This window comes from Chrysemys picta, chromosome 10 (assembly GCF_011386835.1).
Source record: "Chrysemys picta bellii isolate R12L10 chromosome 10, ASM1138683v2, whole genome shotgun sequence".
Classification (NCBI taxonomy): Eukaryota; Metazoa; Chordata; order Testudines; family Emydidae; genus Chrysemys; species Chrysemys picta.
In genome coordinates this window covers 42729873-42744201 of record NC_088800.1, presented here as the reverse complement: position 1 = coordinate 42744201, position 14329 = coordinate 42729873, and the positions used below count along the sequence as shown (strand labels likewise).

The following is a 14329-nucleotide window of genomic DNA, read 5'->3' as shown; positions in this document are numbered from 1 at the left end:
TAGTGTGGCCGCATACATTCGACTTTATACAATCTGTTTCCCAAATTCGAATTATATAAATTCAGATTAATCCCGTAGTGTAGACATACCCTTATAGTTAGAAAGCTTTCCTAATATCTAATCTAAATCTCCCTTGCTGCAGATTTAGCCCATTATTACTTGTCCTGCCTTTGGTGGACATGGTTATCCTTCTACCTAAGGACTGTTCAACCTCTGTGAATACAAGAATCAAAATCCAAGTAACTGCTTCTGATCACCAACTCCTTCCCCTCCAACCCATTGACTTTATTGTGGTCGGTAGCTTTAGCACAGCTTTCTTTCTCTTCTCTTTAGGTCATTCCAAATGAAACTGTTCAATGGCAGGTGCATAATTGATGCTTCCTTTTATTAGTACATAGAGGCTGAAATATATTTCTGTTAAAAATCTGAAGAATGACATTCACAGAGTGTTAAATGATTGACACTCCAAATGGAACTCAGCACAGCAATTATTTGCCTATGCTAAGATTTATCGCTTTCTTTTGTAGTAATGCTGTCAATTGTGTACCTCCCACCCATGGAAAATCTTATTTCCTGAAGGAAGCATTTTAGTAGCCTGTAACTTCTTGTGAAAAGATGCAATCCTGTATAGGAAGCAGATGAAATATAGGTAGATTAGAATAACCAGATGTGGAAATATTAAACCATTTCTCAAGTGCCTCCTGTTTTACGTGCACAGCATTACAGAAGTATTAAGTTCTTGTTTTGGTTCACTTAAATGTTCGGTAAGTGGACACTTAAAACACTGCAGCTGTGCTGATGCAGTGCTTAAGTGAAGAAACTCCTATGCCAACGGGAGAGCTTCTCCCATCAGCTTAGTTAATCCACTTCCCCAAGACGTGATAGCTGTGTTGATGGGAGAAGCTCTCCCGTTGACATGACGCTGTCTACACAGGGGATTAGGTCGATGTAACTGCATTGCTCAGTGTGGATTTTTCACACCCCTGAGCAACATAGTTACACCAATATAGGTCTGTAGTGTAGACCCGACCTTTATTTCCAGAAAGTAATATTGTACTATGGCTAACACATTTTCCCTTTCATCTGGATGTTGACTTGGAGACCACCCTGGCAACAATCAGAGTCTTAGAGGCAATCCAAAGAAACTCCCCGCTTGTCTGCTGAGGAGCAAGCCAAATTCCAGCTGGACAACACTCTGGGTGGCACATCGGAGGTGATCCACCGCAAGGCGCTGCAGAGGATATATGCTGACAAAGCGGCCGACATCATAGACGGGCTGAGGAAAAATTCATTTGTTGCCGTTCCTGTTGTGCTGAAATGGTACTTCCCAGGTTTCGGCATTATTACTTGTGTTTGAGTAAAACTCATCGTATGCTAGGCACTATCCAAACGTATAATACACACAGAGGCTCCAGTTGAGGAAAGCATACAGTCTGAGAAATGCAGATGCTTTTTATGTTCTAATAAGTGGTTGCGTTTCATAGTACCCAGCTACTATTGTGTCTAGTAAAGCCAAAACATCACTGGCCCTGCTGGCAGGATAAGGATTTTTTATTTTTCCTACCCAAGATAGGGCAGTCTTGAGTTCAAAAATCAAGCTGGGGTGGGGTTCTATATTGTCAGTTTTGGACACAACTGAGTTTGATCCCATTATAAATCCCATCTGTGAAAGTGAAAAAGACTTTGAAGTGTAGAGTCTGTATTGGATTCAGGTTCCAACTCAAAAATTACTGTGTTCTACTGCCAGCCTCCTGATCAGAAAAAGGAAGTGAGTGCACAATATTGAGGGGGGGCCAGAGACCACGCTCTTGAATAACAGTTATAACGGGCAATTTCAACTCCCCACATATGAAATGTCAGCCTCTGGAGAAGGTGAGGAGAAGGAGTTTTTCAATATTTTAAATGATTGCTTCTTGTAATAGCTAGTCTGTAGCTACACAAGAGGAGAGGTTATTGATTTAGCCCTGAATAACACTTAGATTCTGAATCAAGAAATAACTATGGTCAAACCATTGAGTGGTAGCGATCACAATATATAACAGTCCAGCATCCTTGGTGGAAGGGATCATACCAAAAATTAGTACTGTGATATGAGACGTAGGAAAGTGGAAGCTAAGTCAAAAGTTGGACACGTTTACAATCTTTAAAGCATAGGTACCTGATCTATAGACTACAGGTCGTCAATGTGGTCTTGAATAGAAAGAGAGGTGGTTGACAGAATCTTCTTATACAGCCTCAATCTCTGCTATGAATTGAAGCAAATATGCCATTACTGTATATTGAAAAACTAACAAATCCCCCACCTAGCTGGAATTCTGTGTTGTGGTCACCCTATCTCAAGAAGGACATCTCAGTAATAAAGGACTCAGAAATGAGCATGGGGGGGAAGATGAGGCATGGGAAGACTGTGAGAAGTGATTGATGGTAATGAGACTGTTTAGGTTTGAGAGATAGTGGTATCAGAGGCGTTTTTACAGAGGTATACAAAATCTGATTGCTGCTGCTATTTACCTTTTCATATACGGACAAGGGGATATGAAAATGTGAAAATGAAAGGCAGGAAATGTAAAATTGATGAAAGGAAGTTCTCTTCTCTAGTACCATCTGTGTAGGACTTTTTCTCTTGTGTCTTAGAACCTTAGCACAAGACTTTCCGAACTTCCTTAGCTCTTCCTTTTTTTACCCTTGAGGGCAGCCATGGTAGAGTGGAGTAAGAGCCAAACCCCCTAGTGGTCACCACGTGTCACCCTTGAGTTTAAGTGCTGTCTTCCACCCAGTTCCTTGTTGAGCATGGTCAGTGAGCTGTAAAGAGAAGGCGGAAATTGAACTACAGTATTCAAAGAATGTGCGGAATGTGCCCCTACTAAACCGGCTGAAGGGGATAGTCCATAAATGAATGGAAACTAACCTTTGTGTTCTTTATAGCTTCTCTGTCCTCCTGGCTGGTTCTGGATTTACACAGCAAGAGGCTACAACAGCATTTTGATGGAACCGTGTCATCATACTTTTCCACTTTCCCGATACATCTCTAACAATGTAGTACAAAGGATAATTAGAAATGAAAGTAATTCCCTTTAGCATTGTAGTTGCAGATTGTCAGATCTTTATTATGGTGGCTCCTTAATGTCCCCGTCAGAATTGGGGCCCCGTTATACAAATGCAGAAAGAGAACTCATGTCCGGAAGGACTTGCTTTTATGTTGCATCATGTTGAGGACGTCTGCAGTCTCTAGCAGGTTCTCTACTGAGGCAGGGCATAATATGAGAACTAGATGTAAAGAAACGAGAGATGAAAGGAGAGGGGTAAGACTATGAGACGGAGCTCTTAGACACCAGGGTATGGACATGGTATGAAAACTAGATTAGAGGAGGGATATAGGTTTGCGAAGGGACTGCCAAGCAAGAGGTACTTCTGGGATCTGTGTGCTTCTAGACTCCTGGAATGTTCAGCAATTATATCTCTGCAAAGTTCCCATGTCTCATCAAAAGTATGTAGGCTGCCTAGATGTAAATTGTGATTCCTTAATCCTCAGTGAAGAGAAAGAGCTGTTTTTTCCATTATGTCAAGATGTGAGAGGTCGAGGGTTGTCTGATTCCCAACTTGTGGTGTTTTTCCTTTAAACATGATCAAGTTGGTTACAGTGCACTCTTTGTGAAGTGACAGAATGGACTTCTTTCTTCTAGGCTAGGTATAAGCTGGCTGAGAGGTTCAGAGTTTTGTGTATGCCTGTGTTGCATGGGGTGAAAAGAATATCTAGTTACAGGACCATAACAAGTATCAGAGAAGTTTGAGAGCTCTGAAATGTCTGGCAAGTGGTTAAATCCATGTATTAAATAAATTATGGGATGTCACAGATACCAGGGACTCTTTGGGGCAGCTGGTTACAACAGTTGAGATTTCTGTTATTTGTAACTTCTCACAAAGCAGAATTCTGGGATATTGACAATGAACCCAGACTCAGTCCTGGGACTCTGTAGGAGGTATACGGGGGGGGGGAAAAAAAGTTTGGTTTATGTTCTGTTGAATGCCCTCATCATCACCCTGGTTAGTGGGGTATAGCCATGCATTTGTGGCCTATTTAACCTTCTGTAAAATAACATAGCCACAAAACCAATCTAAAGGTTCATGGCCATTCCTGGAGAATTTTGCTATGCACGTTGTACCTCATTTGAAGTCCTTCTGAAACTTTCTGCTGTTTCAGTGGGCAATGGGCACTGAGCAGAAGCCTTACTGCCTCCAGCTTGTCTGGTCTAGGTTTTTATCCTACACCCATCAATGTGGTATCTTAGCATCTCTTAGCTTCTGTTTTGTTTTTTGTTGCTGCTAAGGTTAAAGATGAAAGAGGAAGAGTGGCGAGAAGCCCAGAGAGGATTCAACAAGGTCTGGAGGGAGCAGAATGAGAAACATTACCTGAAATCCCTGGATCACCAGGGCATCAGCTTCAAACAGAATGACACCAAGGCCCTGTATGCAGTATGTGTAGGCCCTTGACACCAGAACTTGAGTTGTTGTGATGGATAATGTGAACTCTGGCCCTTCCCCCGTAGGGTTTGGGGTTGTAATGAAAGAGGAAATCCAGTTCACTGGTAGTGCTTTGTACAAGGGTCTTAAAGACGTGGTAAGTTGCATATGTGAGACTCACCCATGCTCTGTGTATTTTGTCTTCCTCCCTCAGAGGCAAGAGCAGGCATCAGAAGATAATGCTGGAGTACCCATAGGCCCACACCTGTCACTAGCCTATGAGGACAGGCAAATCCTGGAGGATGCTGCTTCTCTTTATCATCCACCACGTGAAACAGCAGACAGGAATTCAGAAAGAGGACAAGTACAAAATCAAGCAGATCATGTACCACTTCATTCCGGACATGCTGTTTGCTGGGTGGTGAGAGCTCTCAGACGTGGAGGAGGAAATGGATGTGGATGAAGCCACTGGGGCTGCGAAAAAGCACAACGGAGTTGGGGGCAGCCTCCCTAAAGCCAAGCTGCTGTTCAGCAACACAGCGGCCCAGAAGCAACCGGGGGGAGGGGCGGAGGGGGGATGAAGTGTACAACCTCTTCTATGTCAACAACAACTGGTACATCTTCATGTGGCTTCACCAAATCCTATGCTTGCTGCTGCTGAGGATTTGCACCCAGGCTGAGCGGCAAATCGAAGAGGAGAACCGGGAAAGGGAATGGGAGCGGGAAGTGCTAGGCATAAAATGAGACAAGAATGACAGCCCAGTGTGTGGATCTGGTACTTGATCTGTTTCCTGGTGTCTTGAGGAATCTGTGTTCCTCCCTCTCACCTGCCTTTAGGTCTTGTCTCTGTAAAATCCGGTACCGGCATTTTGGTAGTTTCCAAAATGTGAAATATAAGGATGCTGGTGGGCACTGAATGTAGCACAGCATGTTATCAAGGAGGAGATCTCTAGACCTGACCCTGGGGCTTGGAACATCCTACTTCATGGGGCTGTGGGGGAGAGGCGTGGTATTTTGTATTGCTTTAACATTCCTTGCCAGCTGAATTTCTTAATTTTGGATTGCGCTATTTTTCTACCTTATGAATTTACAAGTTGGATAAAAATCTTCTCTTGCCTCAGGCTTGTTATAAAATATCTCAATGGAGGAGTCAGCCCCTGGCAATTGACAAAGCAGTCAGTTTTGGCTCTGGTATTAAAAAGTGCGTCTCCTTTTAAACTGGTGTTCAAATGATTTACCGAGTAAAGAAAGCAGGGCAAGGCAAACCCAAGTAAGTCCAGGCAGTCCTATGTAGACCAGTGAAGAGCCTCCTTGATCTTCCATTTTCTGTTACAATGTTCGTGTAATCTGAGTGGTCTCAGGAAATATATGTATGTAGAATTCTCCAAGGGCTGGTTTCCTTAGTGGTGATAATGCTACAGTACTAAACTGCCTATGGCTGCCTGTTTCCTGCCAGCTAAAACCGGAGTAAAGTAGCTATTTGGATTAAAGCAAAGGAGGAAGTGTGGACAGTCTTTGTTGGCCTTGAGGGATGCAGAGGTGTTTGAACCTATAACAATTAAAAACAAACAGAAAACACAGAGAACTTTTCAAATTCCCTTTAAAATGGAATTTTCCTTAACCAATATTTTTTAAAACTTTATTTTCAGCTTCCCTTGATGCCTATACCGCATGAGTAATGAGTGTTAATTCAAAACTGGGTGTACCCTGAATGGCTTTTTTCATTTTCTTCCCCTTTTTACCTTGTTTCTGCTACAGCCCACAAAACCTTTTAGAAGCTACATTGGCACATTCAGCTTGGAAAGGTAGTAACTGTCTGTGTAGCTTGCTCTGGATAAGGTGCTGGCGAAACAGGAGACCTGGGTTCTAGTCCAAGCTCTGCTAATTAGTTACTATGTGACCTTGGGCAAGTTGCTTCCCCCTTGGTCTCTGTTTTACATTCTTCAAGGCGGGGCCTAGTTGGTTGTGTGTCTGAATGGTGGCAAGCACAGAGGGGTCGCAGATATAGTTTGGGACCTCTGAGTGCTACTGAAATACAAATTAATAATAATGTGCAATGGGTATATTTCATAAGAGCCTTAGGACATATCTGCGTTCATATCTTTTTGGTGAGGTCTCTGCTTTAATGGTGTGCATAATGTTGTTTTGGTAGCAAGAACCTCTTTAGTTCTGAGAATTTTACCACCTCTGCCCTCCTCCGTGAGGCCTCTGACGGGTTACAGACCTGGCCTTAATTTGAAAAGCTCTCATTTAAAGTCTTAGAATGTTGTTCCTCATTTTATTGACCATTCTGGTAATTCATCAATTTGTCTGAGACCTTCAACATGTGGCCCTTTTGCTCCCAGAACTCATAGCGGGCCTGTAGGAACTGCCTTTGAGGGGTGTTACAATGTAGTTCATGTTGCACCTTCTCTTCCTCTAGTGGATATTGATGTGCAGGATTACTACCCAGCTTTCAGAGGGGTAGCCGTGTTAGTCTGTATCAGTAAAAACAACGAGGAGTCCTTGTGGCACCTAACAAATTTATTTGGGCATAAGCTTTGGTGGGCTATAACCCACTTCATCAGATGCATGGAATGGAAAATACAGTAAGCAGGTATAAATATACAGCACATGAAAAGATGGGCGTTGCCTTACCAAGTGCAGACTGTCCTGAGCTATCCAAGAGATGCCTAGTATCAGATGGGCCCACATTTGAAGTGTTCTCTTGCTCTTAGAAAACCTGAAGCATTTGTAAACACAAGAACCAAAACTGTAAGGACTCTTGGAAAAGGTTCTGTATTTCTTTTGAATAACAACTTCCTTCTGGATTTCACACACGCTGGCTGGCTCTTGAAGCTGGTATATTTGTGGCTTTCAGCTGCTTGTTGTCACTTGAACTCTGTAAGCCCAAGTGTCGACTCTCACATGCTGGCTACCTCGATGATCCACATTCTATGGAGAATTGTTAATCACAACTTAGAGTATAAAAAAAGGGCTAAAAACAAGTTCTTAATTTCAGTTTTGACAGGTAATCAGCAGTCAACCGGCTCTTTATTTAAATTTGGGAATATAATTAATAATTAGAATTTGATTTAATTATTTTTAATTTCCCCTCCACAAACAACCGACTAATCAACCTTTGGATTTGGTGTAGCGATTTCATGGCAAGAGAACTGCCTAACAAGCCCTTCCCGCGTACCTCGATGGTCTAAATCTTTGCCAGCTGTCAGGCATTTCCTTCATAATGCTCACTTAAAGGTTATTAATCCGTAGTTACTTTGTATGTGTAACTGTACTTTGCCAGCATCATTTTTTATTTTAAAGGACACAATGTTTTCCAATGGGTGTAGTAGTAATTCACAGTAGAAGAGGCTACTATGTTCATAACCTAAATAATTGTTTTTTAGTTTTAATACTTAGATGGATAGATTTTTTTTTTTTTTTTTTTTTTTTGCTGTGGTTTGACCAGACAGAGGTTTGAAGCAGGAATTTTGAAGGGTATGTTCATTTCTAATCTGCATTGATGGACATATTCTTTAGCTGGTTCTGAGGCTTGCGTGGTGCATAGTGGAGAAGAACTGGAAATCTGACCAATTCTGCCACAGCGTATATGTATGCAGGGGAGATAACATAGTTTCTCTCTCCTCAATTATAGCTTTTGACATAAGTGTTTGCATGCAAACATGTAAGTCTAGAAGTGCAGGCAAATGATGAAGGCTCAGCCTTGCTTGTTTTGATACAGTGCACCAAGTCCAGAGGCATTTAAAACCACTTCACTAACTCCTCTTCTCTGTGTCCTTCCTGCTCCCAGCTTCAGCACACAGTGAGCGATGAGATCTGCATGCAGGTGACAGAGCTTTACCTTTCGGAGAATAGCAACAGAGCTGCCGGAGGCCTGCTGTCGTCACAGTCATCTCAGGCTCTTGTGAAGGCCACGTACCAGCGCAAAGCCGAGCAGCCCATGTCAGAGAACTGTTTCAAGGTAAAAACCATATCTGCCTGCAGTGACGCTTGGAGGAGGACTCCTGGAGGAACTTGCTGAGAGAGGAGGGGAAGTACGAAGGCTCGCTGAGAAAGGAGAATGGGCTCACCTTTTCATTTTACGTAACTATCCAAATATCCCAAGGACCTCTGGACACCTGTGTGCTCCGCAGCTGTCATAGAGCTTGACAGGGTGACCTGATTGTGCATTCTAGCCTGGTGGAGCTGCCGTGTACCTGCTCTGTGACATCCCAATTTCGAGCAAACTCTGTGGGTAACAGAGAGATTTTGTCTGATCGTTAATAAAATACCAACCGTTCACTGCAGCAATTCATGCTTTTTTCTTCCAACTCTCTTTAAGTATGTCATGGTTCTCTATCCAGGAATTCTCTTCTGCCCCTATATGTAGAATAATTTCTTTATCCTTTTACCCTCTGTTAGATTAGCTCCTTAGTGATCTAGAACTTTCCACTCATTGTCAAAACTCCTTCTGTGTTCAGATTGTGTAACTGGGGCTAGTATCCCCCGCCCCGTTGTTCCCAGCAAAGTGGAAGGCACAGTATTATGCTGGAGAGTTGCATAAAGTTTATTGGATTTATTTTTCTGAATAATTTGTTACTAAGTCTCCTTCCGCATTCTGCTTTGTAGCTGATGTTCATTCAGAGCAGAGGCCAGGTCCAATTAACTATCGAGCTGCTGGACACCAAAGAGGAGAACTCGGATGACCCCATAGAGGCAGAGGTAAGAGCCGATTGTTCTCAGAGTTCAGCTGCAGCTATTAAGCATGTAAGGTTTAAACGGGGGTATAACTGGATGAAGATGGCAGAGTTGTCAGTGTTTCAGATGCTGTAGTTTATGACCTGCTTCTAGTCCTACAGGACACATTGATTGTGTGACACAGTGCACTCAGTGAATTGGGTTGAACAAGCCTTGTTGGCATCTCTTATTAACAATTTCAAAAACCAGACAGTGCAGGTGCATATAGGGGGAGGGATAGCTCAGTGGTTTGAGCATTGGCCTGCTAAACCCAGGGTTGTGAGTTCAGTCCTTGAGGGGGCCACTTAAGGATCTGGGGCAACAATCAGTCCTTGGTCCTGCTAGTGAAGGCAGGGGGCTGGACTCGATGACCTTTCAGGGTCCCTTCCAGTTCTATGATCTAGGTATATCCATCCATGGGGGGAGAGTGAGTGGGACCTGTGTGAAATATATGGAGTCTCCAAAGGTTGCTTTTCTTTCATCCACTTCCAACCAAACCCCTTCAGAGTTGGGTTTGATTTGGCAGATGTTGGTTAACCCCTTGTGTTCTGTGCCCAATTTCAGCGTTGGTCAGACTACGTAGAGCGGTACGTCAGCTCTGATTCTACCTCTCCCGAACTTTGGGAACACCTGGCCCAGAAGCCGGTTTTCCTGCCAAGATGAGTGAACAAGCTGTGGCTGTGAAAAGTGACACACAGACCACAAGTACCCATGTCAGCAGAGGGAGAAAATCTTACTCTGTCATAGTATTGGCTATTGCAGTCTCTTGTTTGTTTTTAGTACTCTGTCACTTTAGAAGACATTAACCTGGGAGTAGCATATAGAGACACAGTGCTGCTGTTTATTCCAAGAGCCCACCCTGGGCTCCTACTCTCCAGTGACTGAGAGAGAGCATAGTCCACAGGCTGCAGAGAGGACAGAGGTTTAGGGAGTCACCAGCCCCGTTTTTTTTTTTGGCAATCATGCCTTTGCTTACAATAGCCCTCCAGCTGAGTGCGGAAGGTGCTGAGTCAGTGCTTTTCGCTAGCAGGAAGTTGGTTGCAAAACAGCTTTGAAAGGCCCTCACTCTCTGTAAACAGCTGAGATCAGTGGGTTGGCTTATGGTAGACACATGCGCCTAACCGACTTTAATTTGTGACCATTCCACTTCGAGCAATACTTTGGGTTCCGAAGGGCTGGCCTGGAGCCACCAGATATGCCCAGCCTAGTGGACAGAGGATGAGCACTAATCCCAGCAGGGATTCTCTGGTTTACAGAAACCTGAGGCGGATCCGTAAGTGTCAGCGTGGTCGGGAGCAGCAGGAGAAGGAAGGGAAGGAGGGAAACAGTAAGAAGTCCATGGAGAATGTGGAGAGCTTGGACAAGCTGGAGTGTAAATTCAAACTGAACTCCTATAAGATGGTGCACGTCAGGGGTCGGCAACCTCTGGCATGCGGCTCGCCAGCGTAAGCACCCTGGGGCCGGGCCAGTTTGTTTACCTGCTGCGCCGTCAGGTTCGGCCGATCGCGGCTCCCACTGTCCGCGGTTCGCCGCTCCAGGCCAATGGGGGCGGCGGGAAGCCGCAGCCAGCACATGCCTTGGCCCGTGCCACTTCCCACAGCCCCCATTGGCCTGGGACGGCAAACCACGGCCAGTGGGAGCCGCGATCGGCCGAACCGGCCGACGCAGCAGGTAAACAAACTGGCCCGGCCCGCCAGGGTGCTTACCCTGGCAAGCCGTGTGCCAGAGATTGCCGACCCCTGGTGTACATGATCAAATCAGAAGATTACATGTACAGGAGGACCGCTCTGCTGCGTGCTCAGCAGGTAGGAGTTGAGTGAAAGGAATGGGATGAGCAGCTGGTGTTTCCCTGAACCTCTTGCTCCCAAAGGGCATCTGGGGAGAGTCAGATAAAGTGTCCGGGGGGTGGGAGGGAAGGTGTTGTTCTCCTGTAACATTTAGTAGTCTTCATATTGCTTTGAGGACTGGACATGACATAGTTTAGTCCATTGGATGCTGTAAACTTCCTCTGAATGTTCCTGAGATGTAACCCTTCCTTTCCTCCCCCTCCATTTCCCAAACTCTCCTGTTAGAGTAGACAGCTGTTAGCATCCTTTTACTCGTAGGTTTCTTGCCTAGGGGCACCTCACATTGGTTGCTAATCCCCCGTGTTAGGGTGGGCCTAAAAAGGGGGATAGCAAAGAACTGAAATGCTGAAAAACTGACCCGTGTTCTGACATAGCCCTCCAAGCTCATCTCATCAAGGAGCTGTGCCTCGACCCTGCAGTCACTGAGAGTGGGGGTCTAGGGTTGCCCCCGGGCAGCGGAGCACTGCAAACGAATATACCAGCTGCTTGAAAGTGCTGGGTGTGGGACTAGGATAGCCACAGTGATGTCATAATTACAGAAAGATCCAGGGTAGATAAAAATTGGAAGACTTTTAAAAATTAAATAAAATTCCTTTTTAAAAATTTTTGTTACTTGTAAGTTTTTCTTTTTTAAAAATGAGCCAGTTTAAAATGAAATCAGAATTTAACACAAAATATGTTGAGGCCTAAACTTAGAAGATTATAATAAGACATTTAAATAACAAATAAATATGCTGAATCCATGACCCTCTCTTAAAAAACAAAAAACAAACAAAAAAAACCCTTTGAATTAAAGGCTTCATTTCTATATAAAGAAAGAGTCAGGGAAAGCATCTAACTTTTGAGGTCAAGTTTCAAAAATATGGTACAGTTGGTTAGCCTAGGTAATTTAGGAGATTGTCTTCTTTTCAAGAGACATAAGCGAGACTAGAAATTTAAGCCCCAGTTACTTTCACTTAGGCATATTTGAAAATTTTCCCAGACCAACCTGAAATAATCAGTTTAATTCACTGACTACAGTTAATTCCTCTATTGAATAAATTATTTAATTGTCAATGTGAAGCATCTTTTGATAAGAGAAGTTTGTGTCTAAAACATTTAAGGTTGTCTTGTCTAATACAAATACATTTTTATACTGTTTTGTTTGTTTAAATTCCAGTTACCATTCTAATGCAGGTTGACACAAAACATGAGCAAAAAGTTAATTATCTAGTAAATAAGCAATATATCGTTCACCATTTTCTAACATACTACAAGTGTTTGGTTAATAAGAATCTGAAAATATAGTTATGGTGTACACTTCTAGGTAGCAAACAGATGTACCAAATCTACTGTAAAGTGTCTATTTAGTTGTAAGTCAAGGTGTTTAAATGGGTATATCAGCTAATGAGTGCATCTTTCTTTAGAAAATAGCTGAAATACAAATGCTGATTTAAATCAGTCCACCCTGGAAATGTCTCAATGCATATTTTCCCAGGACTCAGAAGTTCAGGTTCTAACAGAATAGCACAGCTATGGGAATATGTGTAGTAGTTACTGGGTCTGACTACTGTAATTAAGTCAGTGTTAGACTTAACTAACCCTTTCTTAAATTACTCATAACTTTACTCAGATTCCTTTTTGGTATGAAATTTCTTAGGCTCTGTTTCTGTCCAAAAATAACTTTATTTTAGTGGGGGTGCCGTGTGCATGCGCGCATGTGCTGTGAGAGGTTGGGAACAAATATATCCATCTCAGCACTCCCCTCTTCTATTCCAGCTGGAATTCTTGCACGCAGGTGAGACTGTTTCTGTAATGTTTTTTATAAATACCTGCATTGAAGGCTGAACACAGCCTTGCATCACCTGACACTGCCAATAATCAGGGAAAGGATATGAGAAGCTTAGCATTATTGCAGTGTTAGGGTTCTAATCAAGCAGTCAAGTCAGGAACTTCTGGAAATTACTTCTGTTGAGTGTTTAATTCTGCTCTGGTGCACATGTATGTTTTGTGTGTCCCTGTTTTGACCATTAACACAGTGTTGAATCCATTTCATTAAATATACAGGATATCCACTGTGGCAGAGTTAACATTCTAGTTCAGAGTTCAACAAACATTTGATGATTTTTGAATTTGATGACTTCTGAGCACTTGATTTCACGGACTTAGTTTTCATTAACATGAGGCTTTTGGGGATTTCCAGTTGGGAATAAGGATGGCTGTGCCTGCTTGTTCATACACTGCCTCCAATTTACTGACGCTTTCCCTTGATCAGCTGGCAAGGGTCAGTGTTTGTATTGCCAGTTCCCCAGCAGAGCTAAACATGCCAAATCTGTTGGCCTAGGGAAGTGGATTTGTTTTCGCTTTTTAAGTGTTTCGTGATCTTTTGTCTCTCCCGTTTCTGTAGTCCCATGAAAGAGTGAGCAAGCGGCTGCACCAGCGATTCCAAGCCTGGGTGGACAAATGGACCAAGGAGCATGTGACCCGTGAAATGGCAGCTGAGACAAACAAGTGGCGAATGGGAGAAGGGCTGGAGGGTTTGGTGCCCTGTACCACTACCTGTGATACAGAGACCCTGCACTTTGTGAGCATTAACAAGTGCCGTGTCAAATACGGCACAATATTCAAGACACCGTAAAGTCCCTGAGTGAGAGAAGATCACGTGGTGTGTGTATGTGTGTGCGTATCAAGGAAACGAGGAAGATGCCTTTCTCCCCTCACTGTGTATCTCTGTAACATGGCCAGTTGACTAGTGCACAGCTGGTACAGCCTGTCACCAGCGGGATTCGGTTTAGGAAAACGGATCTCTACAACCCTAAGCTGGAACTGTTGCCAACAGGCCTCTGACTTCAGCGTGCACTGTGGAGGGAAGGATCCTTTTCAGAACTGAGTGATCCTAGAGAAATGCAGCTAGCTCATATGCACCAGCACTTCTGAGACTAACTCCTCAATGGCCTGAACTTCAAGGGAAGAGAACTGGATGTTGCATACATCCTGACCGGAGTGGCGCATTTAAAGTTACATGCTCAGATATGTCGTGAAACCCAGAGGTGCCTATCTAGGGTTACCATACGTCCGGATTTTCCCGGACATGTCCGGCTTTTGGGGGCTCAAATCCCCGTCCGGGGGGAAATCCCCAAAAGCCAGGCATGTCTGGGAAAATCGGGAGGTCAGCCGGGCCCGCGGGGAGCCGGGGAGCCGGTCAGCCGGTCAGCCGGGCCGGCGGGGAGCCGGTCAGCCGGGCCGGCGGGGAGCCGGTCAGCCGGGCCGGCGGGGAGCCGGGTCAGCCGGGCCCGCGGGGAGCCGGGCCCGCGGGGAGCCGG

At 44.2% G+C, this 14329-nt stretch overlaps 1 pseudogene; it reads left to right on the top strand.

Annotated features, from left to right (window-relative positions):
• The first annotated feature begins 4328 nt into the window (after window positions 1-4328).
• Window positions 4329-14097, top strand: LOC135973871 (paired amphipathic helix protein Sin3a-like; annotated as a pseudogene).
• Window positions 14098-14329: the final 232 nt, after the last annotated feature.